This window comes from Moschus berezovskii, chromosome 25 (assembly GCF_049115385.1).
Source record: "Moschus berezovskii isolate FMDL1 chromosome 25, NW_MosBer_1.0, whole genome shotgun sequence".
In the NCBI taxonomy this organism is placed as follows: domain Eukaryota; kingdom Metazoa; phylum Chordata; class Mammalia; order Artiodactyla; family Moschidae; genus Moschus; species Moschus berezovskii.
Window position 1 is genome coordinate 52,080,768 of NC_142484.1, and position 26,187 is coordinate 52,106,954.

The 26,187-nt window shown below is 40.7% G+C and overlaps 1 protein-coding gene and 1 pseudogene across 6 annotated transcripts in view; one reads left to right on the top strand and one right to left on the bottom strand.

Annotated features, from left to right (window-relative positions):
- LOC148773957 (ferroxidase HEPHL1-like) overlaps positions 1 to 26,187 on the top strand; it is a 125,150-nt pseudogene that overhangs the window by 6,892 nt on the left and 92,071 nt on the right. The window contains exons 4-5 of the transcript XR_016036280.1: positions 3,374 to 3,892; positions 21,096 to 21,693. The product of XR_016036280.1 is annotated as a ferroxidase HEPHL1-like (transcript). The remainder of the gene's footprint in view (positions 1 to 3,373; positions 3,893 to 21,095; positions 21,694 to 26,187) is intronic.
- Positions 5,762 to 26,187, bottom strand: part of LOC148773958 (ferroxidase HEPHL1-like) — a 153,346-nt gene continuing 132,920 nt past the window's right edge. Inside the window, exon 12 of one of the 5 annotated variants that reach the window (XR_016036293.1) lies at positions 5,762 to 5,991. The gene's annotated coding sequence lies outside the window, so the exon portion shown is untranslated. Of the gene's footprint in view, positions 5,992 to 15,506; positions 15,869 to 20,379; positions 20,618 to 20,695; positions 20,839 to 26,187 lie in introns of those variants that run through there. The other 4 variants (XR_016036296.1, XR_016036292.1, XR_016036295.1 and 1 more) reach the window with 4 other exon arrangements.

Below are 26,187 nucleotides of genomic sequence, written 5' to 3' on the forward strand. Positions count from 1 at the left end.
AAATTATATACGTTTGAAGAGCTTTTGATGTCCCTGGCTATTTTTTTGAAATACCAACTAGTTTGCTTTTCCTCCAGTAGTATTTGAAAATGGAGAATTTCCTGGCAGTCTAGTGGTTAGACACTTCACTGCCTTGGCCCGGGTTCAGCCCCTGTTTGGGGAACTAAGATTCTGCAAGCCGTGTGGGACAGCCAAAAAAAAAAAAAAATGTATTTCCCAGTGTTGAAATGTTGAATATATTCTTTTTTCCGCACCCTCTCCTTTACTGTGTTCTGTTATTCTTTCTTTGTTCATCTGATTGGCAAAAATGTTATATATCATGTTTGTATGTTTTTATTAGTAAAGTTGAATATCTTTTCATATGTTTGTTAGCCATTTGTATTTCTTTTGTAAATGTATGTCCTTTTTTCCATTTTTCTATTCAAGTATTGTTCTTTATCTGCTTTTTAAAAAATTCATTTTATATATTACTTTTGCTAAGCACATAATTATGTGCAAATATCCTGTACTGAGTTAAATTATTCTTCTTTAGGATAGCATTTCTCAAAATACGACTTATAGATCACTTGTAACAGTACCGAGATAATTGTTAGAATGCATGTATATCCTTCATTTACCAGAGGTTCGGATTTCTTAGACCTATGGGGTTTCTATGAATCTGCAGCACATGAAAATTAGGGAACCTCTGATTTGGACGAAATATAAATTTCTTAACATTTTTACTGTTCCTATTTTTCCTCTTGTCTCATGGCATTCTGCTGTTTTTTCTGATTTATCTTAATAATCATAAATTACAGTCTTAATGTATTAAGGTTTTATCCTACCCCAGCCTAACAATAATTTTACAAAAATGTTTTGATGTATGGAAATTAGAATGTTAAAGTCCCTAAAGGAAAGCACTTTTGTAAGTCTGTGAGAAGCATTGTTTGTAAATGAGGCGAAAGGAATAACTAAGAGAAAAACAGGTAAAATAGAGTAGACAGAAGTATAGGGGGTTTCTCATCTAGTTTAAAAAACTCAATATTACTTTGTTTCTTCCTCGTGTTTTGTGTGGTAATCTTCTTTGAACTGTAAATTTGGAACCCATACTGCTTGAAAAATAGTCTAAATGAAATTTTTGAAATTCTCATTGTTATCTACAGATTCATTAGGGAGCAGTGTTCCCTTTAATATTTTTTTAAGTTGCAAGCAGATGAACAGGCTGCATAAGCAGCAAACTACAAACATGGAACTTCGATGGATGTTTTGATACTGTAGCCAAATAAAGCTTGCAGGGCTTATTTGACACATTAGTGACAGGCATAATTGTTACCGTGCTGCCTGATAAGTAAGCTTAAATATAGATGACTGTGTTTGACATCACTTTTCCATAGCCAGACATCACATTTCTGGGCCCAACTTGGAGGAGGAAACAATATGGCAGGCCAAGAAGCTTTAACAAATATTTCTGATTTAGAGATTTCAGTATTAGAGAGATTAGACATTTGGGGCAGAGGTTGCTTGTAACTTTGGTGTTCCTAATTCCTAAGGTTGTAGACTTTCCTTTTCCCTTCTTCTACTCAAGACCATATGCTTGAGGGAAAAATGGGAAGATTCAGCCATGGCTTTACTTTCTCCAAATAGTTTTTTCTGCCCAGTAATTAAAGCTTGGGATGCAGAGGTCACTGTCATTGGTAGTGCACAAAGGACAGTTTGTTTCCCTGCTTTAGCCAAGCCAGTCAAGTTTTCAAGGTCTAAGCTGTCACGGGCCCTAATATCTATTTGAGTTGTCCTGTTAACCTGGGTCTCTGAGAATTTCTGAACCTGACTTTCTCATGTTTTCCCAACCGAGGTTGGGTACTTCAAACAGAAATATTTGCCATCTGTGAAGCGCGAATAAAGTAAAAGCAGACTTAACATCATTACAAAACCAAACGGAAGTATGATAGTTTTAGAATAAGCTTTTTTCCTACCAATCTTGCCTTCCACTCTACCTACCCTTCCAGCCCCCAAGGAGATGCATATTTTTGTCCCTAGAAAAAAAGTGAAAGCTGCATCCAACTCTCTGTGACCCCATGGACTGTAGCCTGCCGGACTTCTCTGTCCACGGAGTTCTCCAGGCAAGAATACTGGTGTGGGTTGCCATTTCCTCCTCCAGGGAATCTTCCCAACCCAGGGATCAAACGCATGTCTCCAGCATCACAGGCGGATTCTTTACCGTCTGAGCCACCAGGGAAGCCCCCAGCAAAGGCAGTGTCAAATCAGACTCTGAAACTTGGTAGAAACTCTTAACTGGAAATCATTCATAGCCCACGCTGTAACTTTCTAGGGTTGATTCTTCTCTGCAGCCTGACTGTGTGTAATGAAGCGTTTGTTGGTCAAACGTTTTCTCTAGCTATGTACTGAATTTTTGTACTATCTAAAAGGATGAAGCTTTGTTGGGAAAACGTCCTGATACTACTTTTAGAATCTCCTGTTTGCCAGTTCAGTATTGGTTGATAGAAGTCAGTCTTTGTATCTGCTGTAAATCAGTAATAAAACTACCTAAAGTTTGATGTTGCTTTACCTTTTATAGAGTACATTATTTTATAATTCACTTACGTACCATCTTTGATAGGGAGGCACAATTTTTAGAAAGGAAAATTCTGAGCTCAGAGAAGTTAAGTGATTCACATAGTTGGGAAGAGGCTTGAATCCATATCTTTTGTTTTCTTTATATTTTACACCTTTCAGAGATACCATCTGCTGAATCATTTGATGATTAAAACATTTGTAATAAAATTTAAATAGCTTGTTATTAAGTGTGGCAGATATTTAAATAAAATTTAGGACAGCAGCATGCAAGTTTTTCCCAATGGATCAATTATGTCTTGTGACAAATGAAAAACTACCATTATAGATGGGAAATTAAACTGTATGGTATGTAAACAACTGAGGGAGGTACAGTGCCTTTAAATGCTATTTATGGATTCTCTGGTATATCTAGAGCAAGAATGATACGGTAGAAAAACTATCGTATTTGTTTATGAAATACCCATGTGTTTTATCTGTAAGGCAGTGTTGTATCTCTCGTCAAAGTCTGTGATTGTTGTTGTTGTTAGCCACACGCCCGGCATTTGGAAGTTTAGTTCTCCACCAGGGAGTGCACCGGTGCCCCAGTCGTGGATGTGTGCAGCTTGAATCACTGGACCACCAGAAAGTCCCAAAGGCAGTATTTTAAAGTTTCTTTTTCTAGTAGCTGATTGTTAGTGTGTAGAAACGCAACTGATTTTTGTATACTGATTGTGTATCCTACAACTTTACTGAGCTAATCAAAGTTTTACTATCAAGCCTGTAATATTTCAAGAGGAAATTGCTAATTTCTCCCATTTTTAAAAAACAATTATTTTTTCAGATATTTCAGCCAAAGGCAGAAAGAGCTCTTCTCCTAGGATGGAGTCTGTTGTTTGGGAATGTGGTTGATCCAGTTGACACGTTGGCCAGATGGTACCCGATGTAATAAAATGAAAAGAAGAGGCAAGATGATGTCATTTTCCCATATTGTGAAAACAAAAACAAATGCCTTTCATGAGACCAAGCTAACAAACCTCTGACGGTGCAAAGAGTTTGAAGAACTTAACAGCAAGATAGAAGAAGTACTTCCAAGCTGAGACCTGCAGGTGTACAAAGATCTAAAATACATATTGAGTGGGCCTGATCATCTGAATCTCATTCGATCGAGAAAGCATGGCTCTGAGTTGGATCGTCTTCTATCTGTGCCCTTGACTATGTTTGTGTGCCATATAGGTGGGCATAGTTTGTGTTCTTTGAGCCTGTTACCTTGAGGAGGTGCCAAGATTTGCCTTGTAACACTACCTTCATGCCCAGTCTTCTGAATCATTATGACCAACAGACGGCAGCTTTAGCAGTGGAGGTAAGACTTCATCTATTATTTGGCATGTCGTAGAAAATTGTTCTTGTATTGCCCTTTTAATCAGTCTACTGAATGTGTTTGATAAACGACAGGAAAAACTAATATGTTATTTTGAACTGCATCTTGTACATTAAAAAGTTATGTATTTAGGTTCAGACTCTGATCGATCGAAGATTTCAGATTTGGGGAATGTTACTCATCTTAGTTTTCAGATATTATTCTTTTATGAAGAAATTTGAAAATTTGGAACTGGAGAAGTAATAGCCTTTCAGAAGTTTAAATTGTCCAAGTTATGGTTACATCTTTTTTGCTATTTAATAATAAGACTTTAAAGAGCAGACGATAATAATAATAATGCTCATAATTCACTTAGTAAATATTGAAGGTAACATGATTTTGAAAATGGGTTCTTTGGCTCAGACTTTAGGCTGGTGGGTTTACAGTATTTACATTGTCTTAAATACTTAAGATGGTATCCTGGTCTTACTGTCTTCACATCGATTTACGAACAGCAACTCCCAAGCAGTGATAAAGGTTTTGTTGTGTGAATTATCTGTTCTTGACCTCTCAGGACTTCATGAAAATCTGTTGCCTTACTTGAATTCTTCTAATGGTAATTCTTTAGGCACTTTTTAATTCTTTTACTTTAGAAGCTATGACCAGTCAATGGATACAGTTAATAACAGGTTTAAATAATTTCGTATGTGTTTCAATAATGGTTTTAGAATTGGGGACAAAGATATGTTGACCAGATAGGAATTAGGGGGCAGCAAACTGTGACAGTAAGAGGAAAAAGCTTGGAGTTGTATAAACTGCAGCAGCAGCTAGCACTTTCTATCTGTATTACTTTTGGCAGGTTACTTGAGTTTTCTTACCATTGTAACTTTACTTGTAAACTAGAGTTAACACTTTGGAAGATAGAAAATGAAGTGTTTGTAAAGTACTTTGTACAGTACTTTTGGAGTAAGTTCTCTGAAAGGGATAGCTTTTACCATTTTCCCGTATTCTAATATTAATGTAGCTACATAGTACATAGAATTTAAAGTTGTTTTTTTTTTAATTTTAGTCTTTAATCCTTTTTACAATGCTTTCAGCAAATTGAATACAACATGTTTTGGAATCTTCATTTTATAGTAAAATTCAAAGGTTTAGTACTTCCAAGTAAACGAACATAAATCTGGGAAAGATTATTATTCACAGATTTTGAAATGTAGAGGGCAACTTGTATAGTCCAAATACTTGAAAATATTGTAGAGGTTGAATAAAATATTTCTGCTCTTCCACTGACTACACACAGTCTAACTGGTAAGGAGAGATTTGGTATAGACTGTGAGATTGGGTGTATGGAAATGGGTATTGGTTTCATATAGGAATTTGGTTCCAGGCATGATAGTCCCTGCTGGGTATTAAAACTACCCAGTTCTCTCACCAAAAAAATGAAGGAGGAATATCTTTGTTTCTGGTATCATTTTAAGTCAGTATGACTCCTTTGGACAGCAGATAGGGTTGTAAGAAATAAGTCATAAAGATTTATGGACTGATTTGGGTTTAACTTTTGCCTCTTTCACGTAGTAGCTTTCAGACTTTGAAATTAAGTCACCTAACATCTCTGTGATCCGGAGAAGGAAACGGCAACCCACTCCAGTACTCTTGCCTGGAAAATCCCATGGACGGAGGAGCCTGGTAGGCTACAGTCCACGGGGTCGCAAAAAGTCGGACACGACTGAGTCACTTGACTTTCAACATCTTTGTGAAAATCATTTGTGAAAAGGCACTGATAACAAAAATACTTTGAACGGCTGTTAGGATTAAATGAGAGATTTAAGTAGCTAGCACAATGCATGACGCCGAATAGATGATCCACAAGTGTTACTTCTATTTAAATTTCATTTGTAAGTGACCCTAGAGCGAAAGTCCGAGAAAGACGATGTGTTTGTTTCACATGAGTTTGCATCTCTCATTGTGGGCTCCGGGGGCTTTCCTGATGGTGGCGTGGTGAGCTGTCTCTGACCTCTCTTCAAACATGCCCATATAGGCTAGACATTTTGTTGGCAGTGAGACCGCATCTTTTTGAATTCCACTCATTCTAGGGAGAGCACCTAGATGAGAAAGAGAAAGCTTTGATGATGTGAAGTGATGTCGGGGATAGTTGACTTGCTTGTCATATCAGGACAGGGATGCCACTGACAGAGTCTCCTGACAGTCTGAGAGTGTAAAGTTTCTGTAATAGCAAAGGGTATGGAAGTTCAGCAATCAACACAGCACACCTTCAAATAGAAGTAAGGATTCTTAGATCCTTACAAGGACTTGTCTGCTGATGACACCCTCCTGTCTCTGACCCAGGACCTTTGGATCAGCTTGCCAGCTTTTAGTGGGAGCAAATAATTGGAGCAGGTAACCCCAGCACATTCCTGACTGTTCTTTGTGGGACTGGATGAGTTGAAAGACATTTCCTAGGTAATAGCATCGTTCAGCAGACCCAGGCTTCAAGCCTGCCTCAGGTTCATTCCTTTTTTTTTTTTTTTATTTTACAATATTATATTGGTTGGTTTTGACATACATTGACATGAATCCGCCCCGAGTGTACATGAGTTCCCCCTCCCGAACCCCCCTCCCACCTCCCTCCTCCCCTTATCCTCCCTCTAGGTCATCCCCTCATACCAGCCCCGAGCATCCTGTTACATGCATCGACCCTGAACTGGCGATTCGTTTCACATATGAGAATATACACGTTTCAATGCCATCAGGTTCATTCCTGTACTGACATTTGGTGAAATCAAAATGAGTGCTTCGAATGAAATAGTATATGGTGCCAGGAGAGAAATTGCAGAATGTGGGTTACTTCAACTTTTCTTATTATTGTTCACAGTCAACAAGTTGGGTGTTCTTTCACTGTGTATAGAGAATTCCTCCTCAATACTTCGATTGAAGTTGGAACATGTTCAAATGAATAGGGTGAATGTCCATTTATTAAGTTGGAGAAAAGATCCTTGTTAGTATGTTGGTATGTTTGTTTCTCTCACTTTACAAAACGTGCGTTTCTACATAAGCACACTCTTTGCAACCCCACGGACTGCAGCATGCCAGGCTTCCCTGTCCTTCTCCATCTCCTGGAATTTGCTCAAACTCATCTCCATTGAGTCTGTGATGCCATCCAATCGTCTCATCCTCTGTCATCTCCTTCTCCTCCTACCCTCAGTCTTTCCCAGCATCAGGGTCTTTTCCAGTGAGTCGGTTCTTCACATCAGGTGGCCAGAGTGTTGGAGCTTCAGCTTCAGCATCAGTCCTTGCGGTGAATATTCAGGGTTGATTCCCTTTAGGATGGACTGGACTGGTTTGATCTCCTTAATGCATCTATATATATTCAGTTCAGTTCAGTTCAGTCACTCAGTCGTGTCCGACCCTCCGCGACCCCATGAATCACAGCACGCCAGGCCTCCCTATCCATCACCAACTCCCGGAGTACACTCAAACTAAGTTAACACCATTTTATAGAGGAAAAGCTGAAATTTAGAGAGTTTACAGAGACCCAACTGGTTAATAAGCTCAAGGGCTCTGGATAAGAATGCCATGGTTTAACTCTTGGGACTGTCTTTGTAGCTATGTGATCTTCGGCGAGGTACTTAACTTTCTATGTCTTCTTTTCTTCACATTTATTATAAAATGGTGTGACTGATTATAGTACCTCCCTTATGGGATTGTTGAGAAGATTAAGTTAGGTATGTGAAGCACTTACAGCACTGCCCAGCCTGTAGTAAGTGTCCATAAATGCTAGCTGAGATACAGCACAAGATACTTCTAGCTAGTGAGTGACAGACGCATAAACTTAAAGCCTTGTACTCAGTGCAGGCAGCACAAAATAGTGATTCAAGGCAATTTTATAATTCATGATGGGGCTTACAAATGGAGGTTTTACCACCATGGTGACATGTCAGTATCAGCTTAGTTGGTGTTGTATGGTTGGGGACTTAGCGGGTCTGAGGCTGATTTAGGGCATGTACATGCTTGCATGCATGATGTCTACACACGTATCAGCTGTGAATATAATGCAGTTTTAAACTTTGAAGTTTTTTTTTTTTTTTTCGTGGCACTGGGTCTTTGTTGCTGTGCACAGTCTTTCTCTAGTTGTGGATTAAGAGCTTCTCCGATGCAGTGGCTTCTCTTGTTTCAGGGCACGGGCTCTAAAGTGCATAGGCTTCAGTAGTCGTGGAACGTGGACTTAATAGTTGCAACTTGCAGTCTCCAGAGCTTGGGCTCATTAGTTGTGGCCCACTGGCTCAGTAGCCCTGTGGCATGTGGGATCTTCCCAGACCAGGGATTGAACTGGTGTCCCTTGCATTTCAAGGTGGATTCTTAACCACTGGACCACCAGGGAGTCCCTAAACTTTAAAATAGTTATAGACTCACAGGGAGAAGGCAATGGCAACCCACTCCAGTACTCTTGCCTGGAAAATCCCATGGACGGAGGAGCCTGGTAGGCTACAGCCCGTGGGGTGGCTAAGAGTCAGACATGACTGAGTAACTTCACTTTCTCTTTTCACTTTCATGCATTGGAGAAGGAAATGGCAACCCACTCCAGTGTTCTTGCCTGGAGAATCCCAGGGACGGGGGAGTCTAGTGGGCTGCCATGTATGGGGGTCGCACACGGTCGGACACGACTGAAGCAACTTAGCAGCAGCAGCAGCTCAGGAAGTTAAAGTAGTGTAGAAATTCTGTATACTGTAGCTAGTTTCACCAGGGGCTTGGAGGGCGCGGTGTCTTGCTATCTTATGTAGCTGTTAGTATCAAAACTGGGACGTTGGACTTCCCTAGTGGTCAAGTGGTTAAGAATCCTCTTGCCAGTACAGGGGACACCAGTTTGATCCCGGATCCAGGATGATCCCACATGCCTCGGGACAGCTAAGCCCATGTACCACAACTACTGAAGCCTCTGTGCCCTAGAGCCTGTGTTCTGCAACAAGAGAAGCCACTGCAATGAGAAGCCTGCACAAAGCAACTAGAGAGTAGCCCCCACTCCCTGCAGCTAGAGAAAGCCTGCACTCAGCAATGAAGACCCAGCACAGCCAAATAAATAAATAAAAAATTTTAAAGGCACAGGTGATCTAAAGAAAAAAAAAGCTATCATTGGTGTACTCTTTAGCCCTTTATCACATTTCACCAGTTTTTACATGTACTCATTTTTGTGTCTGCACATGTACATGTATTTTTATTGTCTGTGCATTTTTATCACATGTATATGTTCATGTAGCCATCACTTTGGTTAAAATACTGTGGAAATTCTCTGACAGTCCAGTGGTTAGAGTACTGTGCTTCCACTGCAGGGGGCAGTAGTTTGGATCCCTCGTCGGGGAACTGAGATCCCACAAGACCCGGAGCATGGCAAAAAGAAAACAAAACACCAAAACGACACAGAACTGTTTTTATCACCACATCTTGCTTGTGCTTCCTTTCTCGCTACCACCCTTTCCTATTACCAGGCAATGACTAATTTGTTCTTTGTCCCTATACTTTTGTCATTTCAAGAATATTATATAAATAGAATCATACAGTCTATAATCTTTTGAGATTGACTGTTTTCATTTAGTATAATACCCTTGAGATCCATCCAGGTTGTTTCATGTACCAGTCGTGACTGTTTTTAATTGCTGAGTACTGTTCCGGTATAGCGGAGAAGGCAATGGCAAGCCACTCCAGTACTCTTGCCTAGAAAATCCCATGGATGAAGGAGCCTGGTAGGCTGCAGTCCGTGGGGTCGCTAAGGGTCGGACACGACTGAGCGACTTCACTTTCACTTTTCACTTTCACACATTGGAGAAGGAAATGGCAACCCACTCCAGTGTTCTTGCCTGGAGAATCCCAGGGACGGGGGAGCCTGGTGGGCTTCCGTCTATGGGGTCACACAGAGTCGGACACGACTGAAGTGACTTAGCAGCAGCAGCAGCAGTTCCGGTATAGAGATGTTCTGCGGTTTGTTGAATCATCCACTGAAGGATACTGAATTGTTTCCAGCTTTTTGCTATTACAAATAAAGCTGCTGTGAACAATCATATACAGGTTTTTGTGCAGACATAAATTTTCCTTTTGGGTAAATAAATGCCCAGGAGTGTGATTGCCGGGTTATACGATAAGCGTGTGTTTGAGTTTTTAAGAAACGACTCAATTATTTTCCATAGAGGTTCTACCGTTTTACATTCTACCAGCAGTGTATGAGAGACGTACGTTCTCAGCATTCTTTCCACCATTTGGTATTTGCATTTTTTTATTCAGCTTTTCTCAGATGATGTGGTATCTTACGTGATTTCAATTTGCATTTCCCTTATGGCTAATAATATTGGACATCTTTTCATGTGCCATTCATGTATCTTCTTTGATCAAATGTCTGTTCATGTCTATTGTTCATTTTCAGTTGAATTGTTTTTGACTTTTGAGCTTTGAGAGTTCTTTATATATTCTAGATACAAATCCTTTGTTGGAAATGTAGTTTGTAAATAGCTTATTCTTGTCTATAGCTTGCTTTTTCATCCTTTTAACAAAGTCTAGGAGAATAGAAGTCTTAAATTTTAACAAAGTCCAGTTTACCAAGTTTTTTTCCTTTTAGAGAGTGCATGTTTGGTGTCGTTTATAAGAACTGAAGTTGGTCTGCAAATCCTCTGAAGTTTTATACTTTGACGTCTCACATTTAAATCTATGATCAATTTTGAGTTAATTTGTATAAAGTCAGTTTCATTTTTTTGCCCCTAGCTTCCTCGCTATTTGTTGGACAGGCTGTCTATCCTTACACTATTGAACTGCTTTTGCTTCTTCCTCAAAAATTCGTTATCTGTCCTTGTATAGATTTATATTTGGGTTCTCTATTCTGTCCTGTTGATCTTTGCATGTGTTTCACCAGCAATACCACAGTGTCTTGATTTTTGTTAGCTATACAGTAAATCTTAAAATTGGATAGTAAGATTTTTCCCACTTTTTTTCCCCAAAATTGTTTCATTTATTCTACTTTTTCATATAAAATCTAGAATAAACTTGTCTTTAACTACTAAAAGTGTTAGTGGATTGTGACAGAAATGTGACTAAATCTAGAGGTCAGATGTTGAATCTCCAACCCATAAACAGTGTTGTTGTGGATTGACTTGAGTCCCCCTGAAAAGTGAAAGTGTTAGCCGCTTGGTTGTGTCTGACTCTCTGTGACCCCATGGACTGTAGCCCGTCAGGCTCCTCTCTGCATGGAATTCTCTCCAGGGAAGAATACTGGAGTGGGTAACCATTCCCTTGTCCAAGGGATCTTCCCGATCCAGGGATTGCACCTGGGTCTCCCGCATTGCAGGCAGATCCGTTGCTGTCTGAGCCATCAGGGGAGTCCCTTGAGTGCCCCTAATAAGCTCTAACCTCCAGTACCTCAGAATGTGACCTTATCTGAAAATAGGGTCATTCTCAATGTTATTAGTTAACACAGATGTGTACTGAAGTAGTGAGGGACTCCTGTTGCAATATGACAGGTATCCTCAGAAAAGGCCATATTAGACACAGGTGCGCATAGAGGGTCGATGCGTGTAGAAGCATGGAGAGAATGCTGTGTGAAGCTTAGGCGTGTGCTGCCACGAGCCAAGGGGCAGCTAGAAGCTGAGAAAGATAGCTGGAACATATCTTTCCCTATCACCTTTAGAGGCAGTATGTCTCTGCCAGCACCTTGGTCTCAGACTTTTAGCTTCCAGAAATGTGACACAATCAATTTCTATTGTTTAAGCCACTGAGTTTGAGGGACTTTGTTACAACAGCCCTGCTGCTGCTGCTAAGTCACTTCAGTCGTGTCGGACTCTGTGCGACCCCACAGACGGCAGCCCCCCAGGCTCCCCCATCCCTGGGATTCTCCAGGCAAGAACACTGGAGTGGGCTGCCATTTCCTCCTCCAGTGTGTGAAAGTGAAAAGTGAAAGTGAAGTTGCTCAGTCGTGCCTGACCTTTAGCGACCCCATGGACTGCAGCCCACCAGGCTCCTCCATCCATGGGATTTTCCAGGCAAGAGTACTGGAGTGGCTTGCCATTGCCTTCTCCGATAACAGCCCTGCTGCTGCTGCTGCTAAGTCACTTCAGTCGTGCCCGACTCTGTGTGACCCCATAGACGGAGGCCCACCAGGCTCCCCCGTCCCTGGGATTCTCCAGGCAAGAACACTGGAGTGGGTCCAGCCCTAGCAGACTAATAAAACATATATCTGTTCATTTATTTATATCTTCCTTTCAGCACACAAGCTGTATGTGTTTTGTTAAGTATATACCCAGGTGTTTCTTTTTTAAAAAATAAATGGGATTATAAATGTATTGTTTTGTTTCTACATATTCAATAGATATAAAAGCACAATTGTATACAGATATTCATTTTCTAGGTATGTTTTTCTTGTATTCTGCAACCTTGTTGAACTTACTCATTCTAGCACTAATAAATTTTATTAGTTTTTTGTTGTTGTGACTAATTTAAACATGTTTTTTTGTGATTCCTTGGGATGTTCTACGTAGACAGTAATGTCACACGCAAATCGGGACGGTTTTCTTTTTCCAGTCTCTACACTTTTTGTTTCCTTTTCTTGTTTTGTGCTGATGGGACTTCTAGGACTCTGTTGAATTTGAGTGGTGGGACTCGGCATTCTTCCCTTGTTTCCAGTGTTGAAGATAGAAATCCAGTCTTTCACCACAAAGTATGATGTTTACTGTAGGGTTTTTGTATATATACTTTGTCAAGTTGAAGAAGTTACTTTCTATATCTAGTCTGCTGAAAACTTTTAAAATCATGAATGCTTTTTCGGCATCATTTGGTATGATCGTGTGATTTTTCTCTTTGTTATGTTAGCCTGTTGATTTGGTGGATTACGTTGGTGTTGGAATATTGAACCAGCTTTGGATTTCTGGAACAAATCCTACTAAGTTGTGGTGTTGTATAATGCTTTTCATATATTTTTGGACTTGATTTCCTATTATTTTATGAAGGATTTTTGTATTTTTTAAGGGGGTGGTATTAGTCTGCAGTTTTCATCTTTTGTATTATCTTTGTTGGGCTTCCTTGGTGACTCAGAAAGTAAAAACTGCCTGCAATGCAGGAGACACAGGTTCAATCCCTGGGTCAGGAAGATCCCCTGGAGAAGGGCATGGCATCCCACTCCAGTATTCTTGCCTGGAGCTTTCCATGGACAGAGGAGACTTTCGGGCTACAGTCCATGAGATCGCAAAGAGATATGACTGAGCGACTGACACACTTTTGTTTTGCTTTAATATTAAATAATTCTGTGTATTCTTGCCACCTGTTCTTAATATCTTCTGCTTCTGTTAGGTCCGTACCATTTCTGTCCTTTGTTGAGCCCATCTTTGGATGAAATGTTCCCTTGGTATCTCCAGTTTTCTTGAAGAGATCTCTAGTCTTTCCCATTCTAATGTGTTCCTCTATTTGTTTGCACTGATCACGGAGGAAGGCTTTCTTATCTCTCCTTGCTGTTCTTTGAAATAGCAAGATTGTTTGGCCACCTGATGGGAAGAACTGACTCATTGGGAAAGACCCTAATACTGGGAAAGGTTGAAGGCGGGAGGAGAAGGGGACGACAGAGGATGAGATGGTTGGATGGCATCACCAACTCAGTGGACATGAGTTTAAGTAAACTCTGAATTGGTGATGGACAGGGATGCTGCAGTCTATGGGGTCTCAAAGAGTTGGACACAACTGAACTGAATATTAAGTAATCTGAAGTTCACAGAATTTGTTCGCATTAGTTCTCTGCTGTTTTCTGGAAGAGATTGTGTAGAATTGGTGTTCTTTTAAAATTGTTAGATTTTTACCAGTGAAAGCATCAGGCCTGAATATCTTTTTTCAGGAGATTTTAAACTGCACATTCAATCTGTCGAATAGTTATAGGACTCTTCAGATTATCAGTTTCATCTTGGGTGAGTTTTGGTAGTCTGACTTATGAAGAATTGGTCTACTTCATCTAACTTGTCTGTTTTATATGCATAGAGTTGTTTGTAATATTAGTTATATATTTTTAGCATTTTTATTGGAAAGTGAAAGTTAGTTTTGGCTGTGCTGGGATGTCATTGCTGCGTGCAGTCTTTCCCTAGTTGCAGAGTATGGGGGCTGCTCTTTGTTTTAGGCTTTTCATTGTGCTGGCTTCTCTTGTTGGAGAGCCTGGGCTTTAGAGTGTGGGCTTCAGTAGTTGCGGCACACGGGCATGTCACTCTGAAGCATGAGGGATCATCCTGGACCAGGGATCGAACCTGTGTCCCCTGCATTGGCAGGCGGATTCTTAACCCCTGGGCACTAGGGAAGTCCTTCCTTATTCTATTTTTAATGTCAGTACAGTCTCTAGTGATACCCTCTTTTTCATTCTTGATATTGGTTAAGTTGTGTTTCTCTTTTTAAGTTATTCGTCCGAGAACCCTATCAATTGTACTGAAGTTTTCAAAGAACCATCTCTCGGGTTGAGTGATATTTTTTAAAAAATTGATTTTCTGATTTCAGTGTCGTTGACTTCTCTTCTTTATTATTTCCTTTCCTTTGCTTGCTTTTGCTTTATTTTGCTCTTTTTGGTTATTGTGAATAACACTACTCTGTTATGAACATTCCTACGCACATTTTTGCTTCAGTTCAGGTCAGTCGCTCAGTCGTGTCCGACTCTTTGCAACCCCATGGACTGTAGCTTGCCAGGCCTCCCTGTCCATCACCAACTCCCAGAGCTTGCTCAAACTCCTGTGCATTTAGTCGGTGATGCCATCTCATCCTCTGTCGTCCCCTTCTCCTCCCGCCTTCCGTCTTTCCCAGCATCAGGGTCTTTCCCAACGAGTCAGTTCTTCCCATCAGGTGGCCAAAGTATTGGAGTTTCAGCTTCAGCATCAGTCCTTCCAGTGAGTATTCAGGACGGATTTCCTTTATGATAGAGTGGTTTGATCTCCTTTCTGTCCAAGGGACTCTCAAGAGTCTTCTCCAACACCACAGTTCAAAAGCATCAGTTCTTCAGCGATCAGCTTTCTTTATAGTTCAACTCTTGCATCCATACATGACAACCAGAAAACCCATAGCTTTGACTAGATGGACCTTTGTTGGCAAGTGATGTCACTGCTTTTTAATGTGCCATCTAGGATGGTCATAACTTTTCTGCCAAGGAGCAAGTGTGTTTTAATTTCATGGCTGCAGTCACCATCTGCAGTGATTTGGGAGCCCCCCCAAAATAGTCTCTCACGGTTTCCAATGTTTCCCTGTTTGCCATGAAGTGATGGGACTGGATGTCGTGGTCTTAGTTTTCTGAATGTTGTGTTTTAAGCCAAGTTTTGTTTTGTTTTGTTTTTTTTACAGTCCAGGGTCCTCACAAAGTGTGCTTCTCTGGGTGGAGCAGGCTGGCGCTTCAGCTAAACCCAAGTCCCTTTCTCTTTGGCTTCCTTCTTTTTCTGATCGTTTTCCTTCACACGTTTCAGAAAGCTATCTCGGCTCTTAGAGTGCTTAATATACTCGATATGCAGATTAATTCTCTTGGCGAGAATCTTGCCCTTAACTTGTTTGTTTACAATGATGCCAACAGCATGCTGGGTGACATCGTTGACTCTCCCAGTTTTGCCATGGTAACATTTGTGGGGCATTCCTTGTTGAACAGTACGCATTCCCTTGATACCTACAATATGCCCCTTGTAGATTCGCATGTGTGTGGCCAAAGGAACAACTCCGTGTTTTCTAAAAGGCCTAGAGAACATGTAGCGGGCGTCCCTCCTCTTCCCCTTTGTGATGGTCGTTTTGGCGAATTAGCCTGAGGGGCCGGGGGAGAGATAGAAGGCGGCGGGATAACCCGGACTTTTTCACGCTCCTCTTTCACTGTCATCCAGAGGCTCTTTGGTTCTTTGCTTTCTGCCATGAGGGTCGTGTCATCTGCGCATCCGAGGTTATTGATATTTCTCCCGGCAGTCTTGAGTCCGGCTTGTGCTTTGTCCAGTCTGGCATTTCGCATGATGTACTCTGCATAGAAGTTAAATAAGCAGGATTATTTTTGCTTAGTTAAAATTATTTGGGGTAATTCCTAGGAGTGGAATTGCAGGGTCATGTGACAGATTTATGTTTAACTGCTTGAATAGTCGCCAAACTGTTTTCCGTAGTGGTTGCCTTATTTTGCATTCCCGTCAGCAAATTTTTTTTGTACCTAGTCCAGCAATCTTCCTCTCTTATGTGGTCGGTAGTTCATTTATATATAATGCAATTGGTGAGGTACTTGGGTTAAATCTGCCATCTTATTATTCGATTTCCGTGTTTCCAAACTCTTTTTCTTTTTTTCTCTCCTGTCTTGACTTCTTTTGTATTACTGTATTTCTCTCCCTGATTACCTAGTTAGTTGTGCATTCTTGTATTGCTTACTCCAGAAATTAGGATATGTACTCTTGACTTGCAATATTCTAATAAAAATAACAACTTTGGTCACTCTCCCATTAGTGTTCCTCTGAGCCCTGTCTTTATCATTTTATTATTACACATAATTATTTTGTATTTTATATGTCTTTAAGGCATTATGTTTGGTTTTTACAGAGAATATTCATTTCTGTTTTCCCACACATTGACCTCTTTTGTGGCTTTTAATTCCTTTTGAATTTTCATCTTACTTTTATCTTTTAGTGTAGGTTTGGGCCAGTTAATTTTTCTGTTTTTGCCTATCTGAAAATGTGTTTACTTTGCCTTCACTTATTAAAGGGTATTTCTGCTGACCATGGTATTATGGTGAGCAGTTGTTTTCTCTTAGTTCTCTGAATAAGTCATTCTGTTGTTTTCTAGCATTCCAAAGTCCAGCAGTAGTTGTTCTGTTGAAGGTAAGGTGTCTTTTTTCCCCCCACTGGTTGTTTTTCCGATATTTTTCGTTGGTTTTCCACAGTCTAAATGTGATATGCTTAGGTGTATTTTTTGTATATATTCTTTTAGGGATTTGCATACCTGTTTGAATCTATAGAAAAGTGAAAGTGAAGTCGCTCAGTCGTGTCCGACTCATTGTGACCCCATGGACTGTAGCCTACCAGGCTCCTCTGTCCATGGGATTTTCCAGGCAAGAGTACTGGAGCGGGTTGCCAGATCTATGGGTTTTCTTTAATCAGTTTTAACAAACTCTTGACCATCATCTTGTTATATATTGCCTCTGTTCCTTCTTTCTTCCCTCTTTTGAGGTTCTAGTTATCTATATCCTAAACATTTTCATGTATTTTATACATCTGTTATGGTTTTTTCTGTATTTTTCAGTAGGTTTTGGTCTGTGTGCTTCTGGTTTGGATATTTTCTACTGACTTGTTTTCCATTTTGCCAGTTCTTTCTTCTGGTATATCTAATGAGCTCGTTACGTCATCATTTATGTATTTCACTTACAGAAGTTCCATTTGGTCCTTCTCATGATGGATTCCAATTTTCTGGAATCCTTCGTCTTTTATTTTCTCAAACATATTTCTCATGTACCGTCTTGGGACTAAGCTGAGTTGACGCTGGGTTTCGGTTTTGACCAGCCTCTGCCTCCCTGTCATTTGCCCCCACTGATGATGTGTGGTCACTCAGGGGAGGGGCTTCCAGCTGCGAGTGAGTTATGCCCATTTCCCCTAGCTGGACTTGAGCCTCTAATTTATGTTTCCTTATACTGATAACACTGCCAAAATCTCCACTCTGCTTTTCAGAGGCTTTGTGCTAACCTCCTGCCCTATGCATCTCCAGAATTGTTAAATATCTTGAAGGGAAAATTAGCTCTGTGTCAGGCCCAAACCTCGGAACTTCCCCGTTCACCCATCTGTCCCTTTTGTTTTGAGTTTTGTCTGTAGTCTTTTTTTTCCTTCTCATTTTTATTTTATATTGGAGCATCATTGAGTCACAGTGTTGTGTTAGTTTCAGGGGGTACAGCAAGGTGATTCAGTTAAATATACACATGTACTGTCTATGGTCTTGCACGCCTACCAGAGCCCTGCTGGTTTCTTGGTTCTCTAGCATCAGCCTAGGCAAAACTTGCGTCTCAGTCTCTTGCCTTACACCCAGGTTCAGCAGATACCTCCTTGGAGAAGTGGCCGCACTTATCGGGCCACCTCTGCATGCTTCCCTGCTCTCTGATTCCTGGTCTGTCTAGTTCTTTTCCTTCAGTAGTTCTCTAGTAGCCTTCAAGAGATACTTTAAAACTTTTCCTGTATTTTGAAGTTGTTCTTGATGGGAACATTGATTTAATTTAAAGTTATTCATTTAAAATGATTTCTTCATGCTTGGAAGTGCTGGTTGCATATAGTGTGTTATATGTTATTATATATAAATATATGTTATATTTATTGTATATAGTGTGTGTGTGTATATATATATATACACTACATACATACTATTATATGTAGTGTTATTTTATATTCGTCCGTCCATGGGATTTTCCAGGCAAGAGTACTGGAGTGGGGTGCCATTGACTTCTCCAGTATACTGTATAGTAATAGTGATAAGCCTTTGACTGTGTCGATCACAATAAACTGTGGAACATTTTGAAAGAGATGGGAATCCCAGACCACCTGACCTGCCTCTTGAGAAACCTGTATGCAGGTCAGGAAGCAACAGTTAGAACTGTCCGTGGAACAACAGACTGGTTCCAAATAGGAAAAGGGGTGCGTCAAGGCTGTATATTGTCACCCTGCTTATTTAACTTATATACAGAGTACATCATGAGGAACGCTGGGCTGGAAGAAGCATAAGCTGGAATCAAGATTGCCGGGAGAAATATCAGTAACCTCAGATATGCAGATGACACTACCCTTATGGCAGAAAGTGAAGAGGAACTCAAAAGCCTCTTGATGAAAGTGAAAGAGGAGAGTGAAAAGGTTGGCTTAAAGCTCAACATTCAGAAAACAAAGATCATGGCATCTGGTCCCATCACTTCATGGGAAATAGATGGAAAAACAGTGGAAATAGTGTCAGACTTTATTTTTTTGGGCTCCAAAATCACTGCAGATGCTGATTGCAGCCATGAAATTAAAAGACGCTTGCTCCTTGGAAGGAAAGTTGTGACCAACCTTGATAGTATATTAAAAAGCAGAGACATTACTTTGCCAACCAAGGTCCGTCTAGTCAAGGCAATGGTTTTTCCCGTGGTCATGTATGGATGTGAGAGTTGGACTGTGAAGAAAGCTGATCGCCGAAGAATCGATGCTTTTGACCTGTGGTGCTGGAGAAGACTCTTGAGAGTCCCTGGGACTGCAAGGAGATCCAACCAGTCCATTCTAAAGGAGATCAATCCTGGGTGTTCATTGGAGGGACTGATGCTAAAGCTGAAACTGCAATACTTTGGCCACCTCATGCGACGAGTTGACTCACTGGAAAAGACTCTGATGCTGGGAAAGGTTGGGGGCGGGAGGAGAAGGGGACGACAGAGAATGAGATGGCTGGATGGCATCACCGACTCTGTGGACATGAGTTTGAGTGTACTCCGGGAGTTGGTGATGGACAGGGAGGCCTGGCGTGCTGTGGCTCATGGGGTCGCGGAGAGTCGGACACGACTGAGCAACTGAACTGAACTGAATAGTGATAAGAAGTGGTAAAGGGATCGTCCCATATAGTTATCTATCAGTTATCACGTCTGTTACACAGTTAACTTCTTTGAACACCTGTTTCTCTAAGTGACACTCGGTTTTGTGACTGCGTTGTGTATAGAAGCCTTCTGGAAAATGTTTTATATCAAATTAGAAATAAATTGATTGAGTCTTAGTGGAAAGGCCTTGTGGTGAGACTATGTTATGAGGTAAAAGTCAGCAATGACTCTGAAACTGATTATATAAACATGTGAAAAAAATACTTGGTAGTCAAAAGGGATAATTGATCCCTTCCTGTGGTTATGATGATAATTTTAGTATGGTTTTATGTTTGGGGCCACTATTTTTTCTGTTTCCTTAATATCAGCTTACAGTATTAGCTCTGTTTACATCGTGTGCTTTCAGAGTTCAAAGAACTCTAGTGTATGTTTTTAAATTTTGCTTTTAATGTAAAAAGAACAGGCAAATATGAGACCAAAGTGATATCTCTTCCGTTACCTGCCACCTCAAAATGTGTACCCCTGTGTATAACGACTGCTCTTCCTCTCCTACCCTCTCTTTCATTTTTTGTCCTCCTCTCCTATTGATATATGTTAGTTGACAAAAATACAGAAATTGAAGTACATAAGAAAAACAAATTTGAAATCTCTTGTAATCCCATTGCCAAGCAGTAGTCAGGTTTCTGAGCATTTGACACATATCTTTTGTGGGTTTTTCTGTGTAAAATGGACTGTATGTATTGTTATTTGTCGTTCTGAGCTAGGTGTTTTCATTAATATCACCTGTAATAATTAAAATATCCGTATAGATTCTGTAATACACCTCATACTTAACCAAATCAGAATCTCTAGGGTAGGGTGAAGAGGGTTTTGTTGAAAAACACAAAAACTTCCCTTCAGAAGATTTTAATTGCCTTCAGAAATCTTCTGAAACAGAAAAAACAGGAATATTGCCATATTATATGTGAAGAAAACTTTGACTTGTATACAACTGTCCATCTAATGATTTGGTTTGGACTTTTCCCGGCCATTCCGCCCTGGGGTGAATTTGGACTGCTCTCGGGACTTCCGGCCATCTCTCTGTGCGCTCTGTGCTCCTGTGTGGAGTACGGACGTGTCACCCTTCCCTGCCGCGGGCTGTCAGCAGGCTCACAGTGAGTGCTCGAAGCTCAGGGAGCTGTTTGGTGTTCCTTGGCCTGAAGATATGGAATGCAGTAGGTGTGAAAATCATAGATTTTTCATGGACCATTGCTTCTTTTGCAGCATATTTAAAATTGTCTTCTGGTTCATCAGTTTTTAAGAATTTTTGAAGTGTGTATATTACTTATAATTTTGAACAGAAGTTTCATGCCTCAGAGCTGTTCATTTCCTTAGGAATTTGGAATGAAATGAGAAAGGTGGAAAAAGAAAAACATTTCTGTGAAGAAAATTTTAAAGTAATTAAGAAAAACGTAATCAAGATATTGATTGTTTGATATGTTTCCCTTGCAGTTCCCCCCCACCCCCGGTTATAAAAGTAATGCCATTTATAAAAGATTAGAAGATATAGAGAACATAATCATTTGTTGCCTCATTATTAAATATCTTTAATGATTTAATGGGACTGGAATATCTTTATGATTTCGGTGTTATTGACTACAGTAGTTCTGTCATTTCTGTTTTTCTTTTTTTCAGTTTTGTTTTTTTGACCATGCAACATGTGGGATCTAAGTTCCCTGATCAGAGATAGAACCCGTGGCCTCTGCACTGGAAGCACGAAGTCAACCACTGGACTGCCAGGGAAGTCCCTTGGTTCTGTTTTACTGTCATGTATTAACATACTCAGACCCAGAAAATGTCAGATACTTTTCAAATCACTTCCAATATATAGATTGTAAGCATTTCCTAAAGGCCTGAGGACATTTACCTGACAGTCTTACAGATTTGTTTAAGAGAACATAATTGTTAGTAATAACGTGTATGGTAGTAATACTGCATTTTTTTATACTATAATGTTGTGCCTTTTCGTGTTCTTAAATGTTCCAAGGATAAAGCATAGATGAATACCTATAAAACTCTTACTGTCTAGCTTTGTCCAATAATATTTTGCAGTGTTTGCTTCAGACTTTTTTTTTTTTTTGTCCACACCCAAGATCCCACATGGCTTGCAGGATCTTAGTTCCCCCAACTAAGGATGGAACCTGGGGCCCAGACAGTGAGAATACCAAGTCCTAACCATTGGATCACCAGGGAATGCCCCAGATTTCTTTTTTAAAGAAATGAAACAGTACAGGTAGAGTTGAAGATTCCTTTGTTAGTATCCATCTTGATTTCATTTCCCTCTTTTCTCCCCAGAGATGAGATCATCATTGTGTTGAATTTGTCGTTAATTCTTCTTATGTTTGTGTTTATACTCTTACTGTACATCACAAGCATATCCATAAGCAACATTCTATACTTTTTTACGTTCCATATATATATATATAAATATATAATGTTGTACATGTATCTGTGTTTATATCTGTATCCGTTGTTTATATTTGTTAGTCTGGTTCTTTCCTCTTAATTGCTGTGTAATGGCCAATTGTGTTAATACTACTATCTGGAGTTACTTAGCATCTTCTACTGATGGTTATTTAAGTATTTCCAAGGGTTTGCTATTATGGGCAGTGCTGCACGGAACACTTTTGATAAAAACCTGCAGCTTAGAAAGCCAAATCCTTAGAAGGGTGTAGCACTGGATCATTACCATTGCCTCACGCTCTCATGCTCCTTGCTAGTCAGCCCATGTCTGTGCCATCCTCTGGAGGCAACTGCTGTTTAGCATCCTCCCTAGGTGATCACTGTGTATTCTAGAGCTTCATACAAATGAAGCCATACGTGTATAACTCTCATTGTGCTTGAGTTAAGAGTGCTCTTCTTTGCTCTGTTTTCAAGACTCACTAATGGTTTTGTGCTCATTAATAGTTCTTTCCTTTTCCTTATCTTCCATTGTATAGATTACTGTATTTTGCTTATCCATTCTCCTATTGCTAGACAGTTTAAACCATAGCCGCTCTATTTGCTCTTTGTCTTTAGTCAGTTTCCAGTGTGGTCGACGGGAAGGTTTCTCTTCATTCTCCTCAGCACTTATGCCAAATCTATGTCACTCACTTCAAACCTGAATTTCATTTCACCGTCATTCCGTATGTGACCCCTACTCCCCTCAACCTCAGTCTGTCCTCCTCTCCCGAAAATCACTTCAGCGTTTTGTGCAAACTTTTGTGGTCTGCTACATCTCAGTCCAGTCCTTCTCAGTTTCCTTTCTTGCATCTTCTTCTTCTTCCTGGTGCTTCTTAGCAGTCTGTTTCTGTTCTTTTTGATTCTACATGCTTCCTCTGGGTAATTTCATCTCACTGATTTTAACTGTTCCTCACACACTGATGCCTCCTGAATCGAAATCTATAGCCTTGTCATCTTTCTGGTAAGTTCCAAATCCGCCTAACAAGCAGCCGTTGGATATCCTAACCTGAATTTGTCTCAAGTACCTCAACTTCAACATGTCTAAAATTGATTTTACTCCTTGCTCATTTTTTTTTTTAATTCCTAGAAGGCATATTGCTCCTTCATTGACCCAAGCTCCCACATCCAGTCAGTTGTAGATTCTGCTGCTTTTATTTAACTAATTTCACAGCTGTCTCATTCTCATTGCCTTATCTGGTTTTAGTTATGGCTCATCAGATATTTCTGCTCTCAATTTTGTACAGCTCAAATGTCTTCCATACTCCTTCTAGTCATCTTTCTATTTAACTTGTGTGTGGGGTGAGCGCTCAGTCATGTAGAACTCTTTGAGACCCCATGGACTATATATAGAGCCCGCCAGACTCCTCTGTCCACGCGTGAAATTTTGCCGGCAAGAATATTGGAGTGGGTTGCCATTTCCTTCTCCAGGGGATCTTTCTGACCCCAGGATTGAACCCACGTCTCTTGTGTCTCCTGCAGTAGCAGGCAGATTCTTTACCAGTTGAGCCACCAGGGAAGCTGTTAAGTTGGGTAAGGGCTATATGAGTATATTTAGTCAACAGTCATCCATTCAGCAAATATCAATTGGATGTATTCCATGTGCTCGACCGGAGAAGGCAGTGGCAACCCACTCCAGTACTCTTGCCTGGAAAATCCCATGGGCAGAGGAGCCTGGAAGGCTGCAGTCCATGGGGTCCCTAAGAGTCAGACACAGCTGAGCGACTTCATTTTCACTTTTGACTTTCGTGCATTGGAGAGGGAAATGGCAACCCACTCCAGTGTTCTTGCCTGGAGAATCCCAGGGACGGGGGTGACCCTAGTGGGCTGCCGTCTGTGGGGTCGCACAGAGTCGGACATGACTGAAGTGACTTAGCAGCAGCAGCATGTGCTAGACACCATTCCAAATAGTGGAGATGAGTAGTGAACAAAATGTGGTCTGTTCTTATGGAGCTACAGTTGTAGTGATGGTTGTAATGGTAAGATACAGATAAGTAGATAATGTCAGATAGCAGTGACTGCCAATAAGAAAGAATAGAGTTAGGTGACAGTGAAACAGTATGGAGACATTAGGGAAGTCCTTTTTAATAAGGAGACAGTGTGACAGGGATGTGAATGAAATGAGAGAACAAATGATACAGGTATCTCGGGAAGATCAGTCCAGGCAGAGGAAGCAGAGCAACTAGTGCAGAGGCTCTGCAGTGGAAGCATGCTGGTTATATTCACACAACAACGGGGACACCACAGAGGCTCGAGCCGTGTGAGTAAGGGAGAAGGGAAGGAAATTCGATCAGAAAGCACTGGGGTTGGGAGGTGTCTTTAGAGCTCCTTTATGGAATTTGGATTTGATTCTGAGTGAGTTAGAAGCTGTTGCGCGGAAGAGACATGATCATGAGCACAGGGGTGGCATGTCTTTAAAGGATCACCCTGGTTCTTGTGTACAAATGGAGATGAACTGGAAGCCACTCCAGAAATCCAAGGATGAGGTACTAATCACTCAAACTGGGTGGACGCTGTGGAGGACGTTTGGAAAGTGGTCAGATTCTAGATAGGTTGCGAAGTCGAATGACAAGAAGTGCTGGTAGGTTGTGAGGTGGATACGCAGAAGCGGTTTCAAGGAGGACCCCAAGGGTTTCGGCCTGAGCAGCTAGAAGAGTGGGATTACCATTTGTGAAAATGGAGAAACTAAGGAGTGGAAATGAAGAGTTTGGTTTTGGAAGGATTGGAAAGGAAGGAGTGGGTCTGTGGTGAGTTGGCAGTTGGATGTACAGATATGTCCATTGATATGTTTATGTCAGTGTTTACACACACATGCGTACACATGTTTCTGAAAGTGCTTACCTCTTGTGCTTACAGTTCATGCGCTCTTCGTACCCCAGCAACACTACACACACCCTGTTCGAACCTCTGTGCCTTTGCTCGCATTTTTTGTTAGAATACTGATGGCCATACTGCCAGTACAGGCAAATACTCATTCAAAAATCCTGTGTTGAGGGACTGACATGAAGTCTTTGATAATTTTGATTGCTTCATAGGTCATGCTGCTGTATCTTGTATTGTGTTTACAAGCTTGTGCCTTCTTTTGAACTCAAGGATAGAGTTTTTCAGGTGTCATTCTCTTAAAGCCCTGGCTTACTGCAGAGTTCTAATAAATGCCTCTGTGCTGTAAGTTTCTGTCATTTGTCTTTATAATCTAAGGCTTGTGAAGAAAATGGTTTGGATTAGTCAGCTTCAGTGTAAGCTTATACATGTATTTGGCAAACTTAATATCAGTGGCAGTTTCTTGGAAACGATTTGATCCATGTAGCTACTGAATATCTAGTTGATGGGAGTCTGAAGGCCTAGAAACTGATGCTGCCAAGGAAACTGAAAATGCAGGAAGTTCATGAGAACAGTACTTCCGATCATGTGAGAATGTCTGCAACACGTCCCTGTTTTTTCTGTACTGTGCGTGTGATGCTTTCTCAAGTCTGGAAAACTGTCAAAATGCAGATTTCTTTGGCCCTAACATAGGCATAATGAAATAGGATTTGAGGTGGTGAAGAATGTCTGATCCTCTCCTACCCTTCCCCATGTCCATAAGTGTCTTCTCCATGTCTGTTTCTCCGTTGTTGCCCTATAAATAGATTCTTCAGTGCTGCTTTTCTAGATGCCATATATATGCATTCGAATACAATATTTGTCTTTGTCTTTCTTACTCTCTTCACTCTGTGTGATAGCTTCTAGGTCCATCCACCTCATCAGAACCGACTCAAATGCCTTCCTTTTGATTGCTGAGTCATATTCCATTGTGCATATGTACCACAACTTCTTGATCCATTCATCTGTCAGTGGACAACTAGGTTGCTTCCATAGTCTAGCTATTGTAAATGGTGCTGCAGTGAACAATGGGATACATGGGTCTTTTTCAGCGTTGGTTTCCTCAGGGTATACGCCTGGGAGTGGGATTGCTGGGTCATATGGCGGTTTTATTCCTAGTTTTTTTAAGGAATCTCCATACCATCTTCCATAGTGGCTGTATCAATTTACATTCCCATCAACGGTGCAAGAGTGTTCCCTTTCCTCCACACACTCTCCGGCATTTATTATTTGTAGATTTTTTTGATGATATCTCATTGTAATTTTGATTTGCATTTCTCTGATAATGAGCAGTGTTGAGCATCTGTTCATGTGTTTGTTACCCATCTGTATGTCTTCTTTGGAGAAATGTCTGTTTAGGTCTTTTCCCCACGTTTTGGTTGGGTTGTTTGTTTTTCTGGCATTGAGTTGTAGGAGCTGCTTGTATATT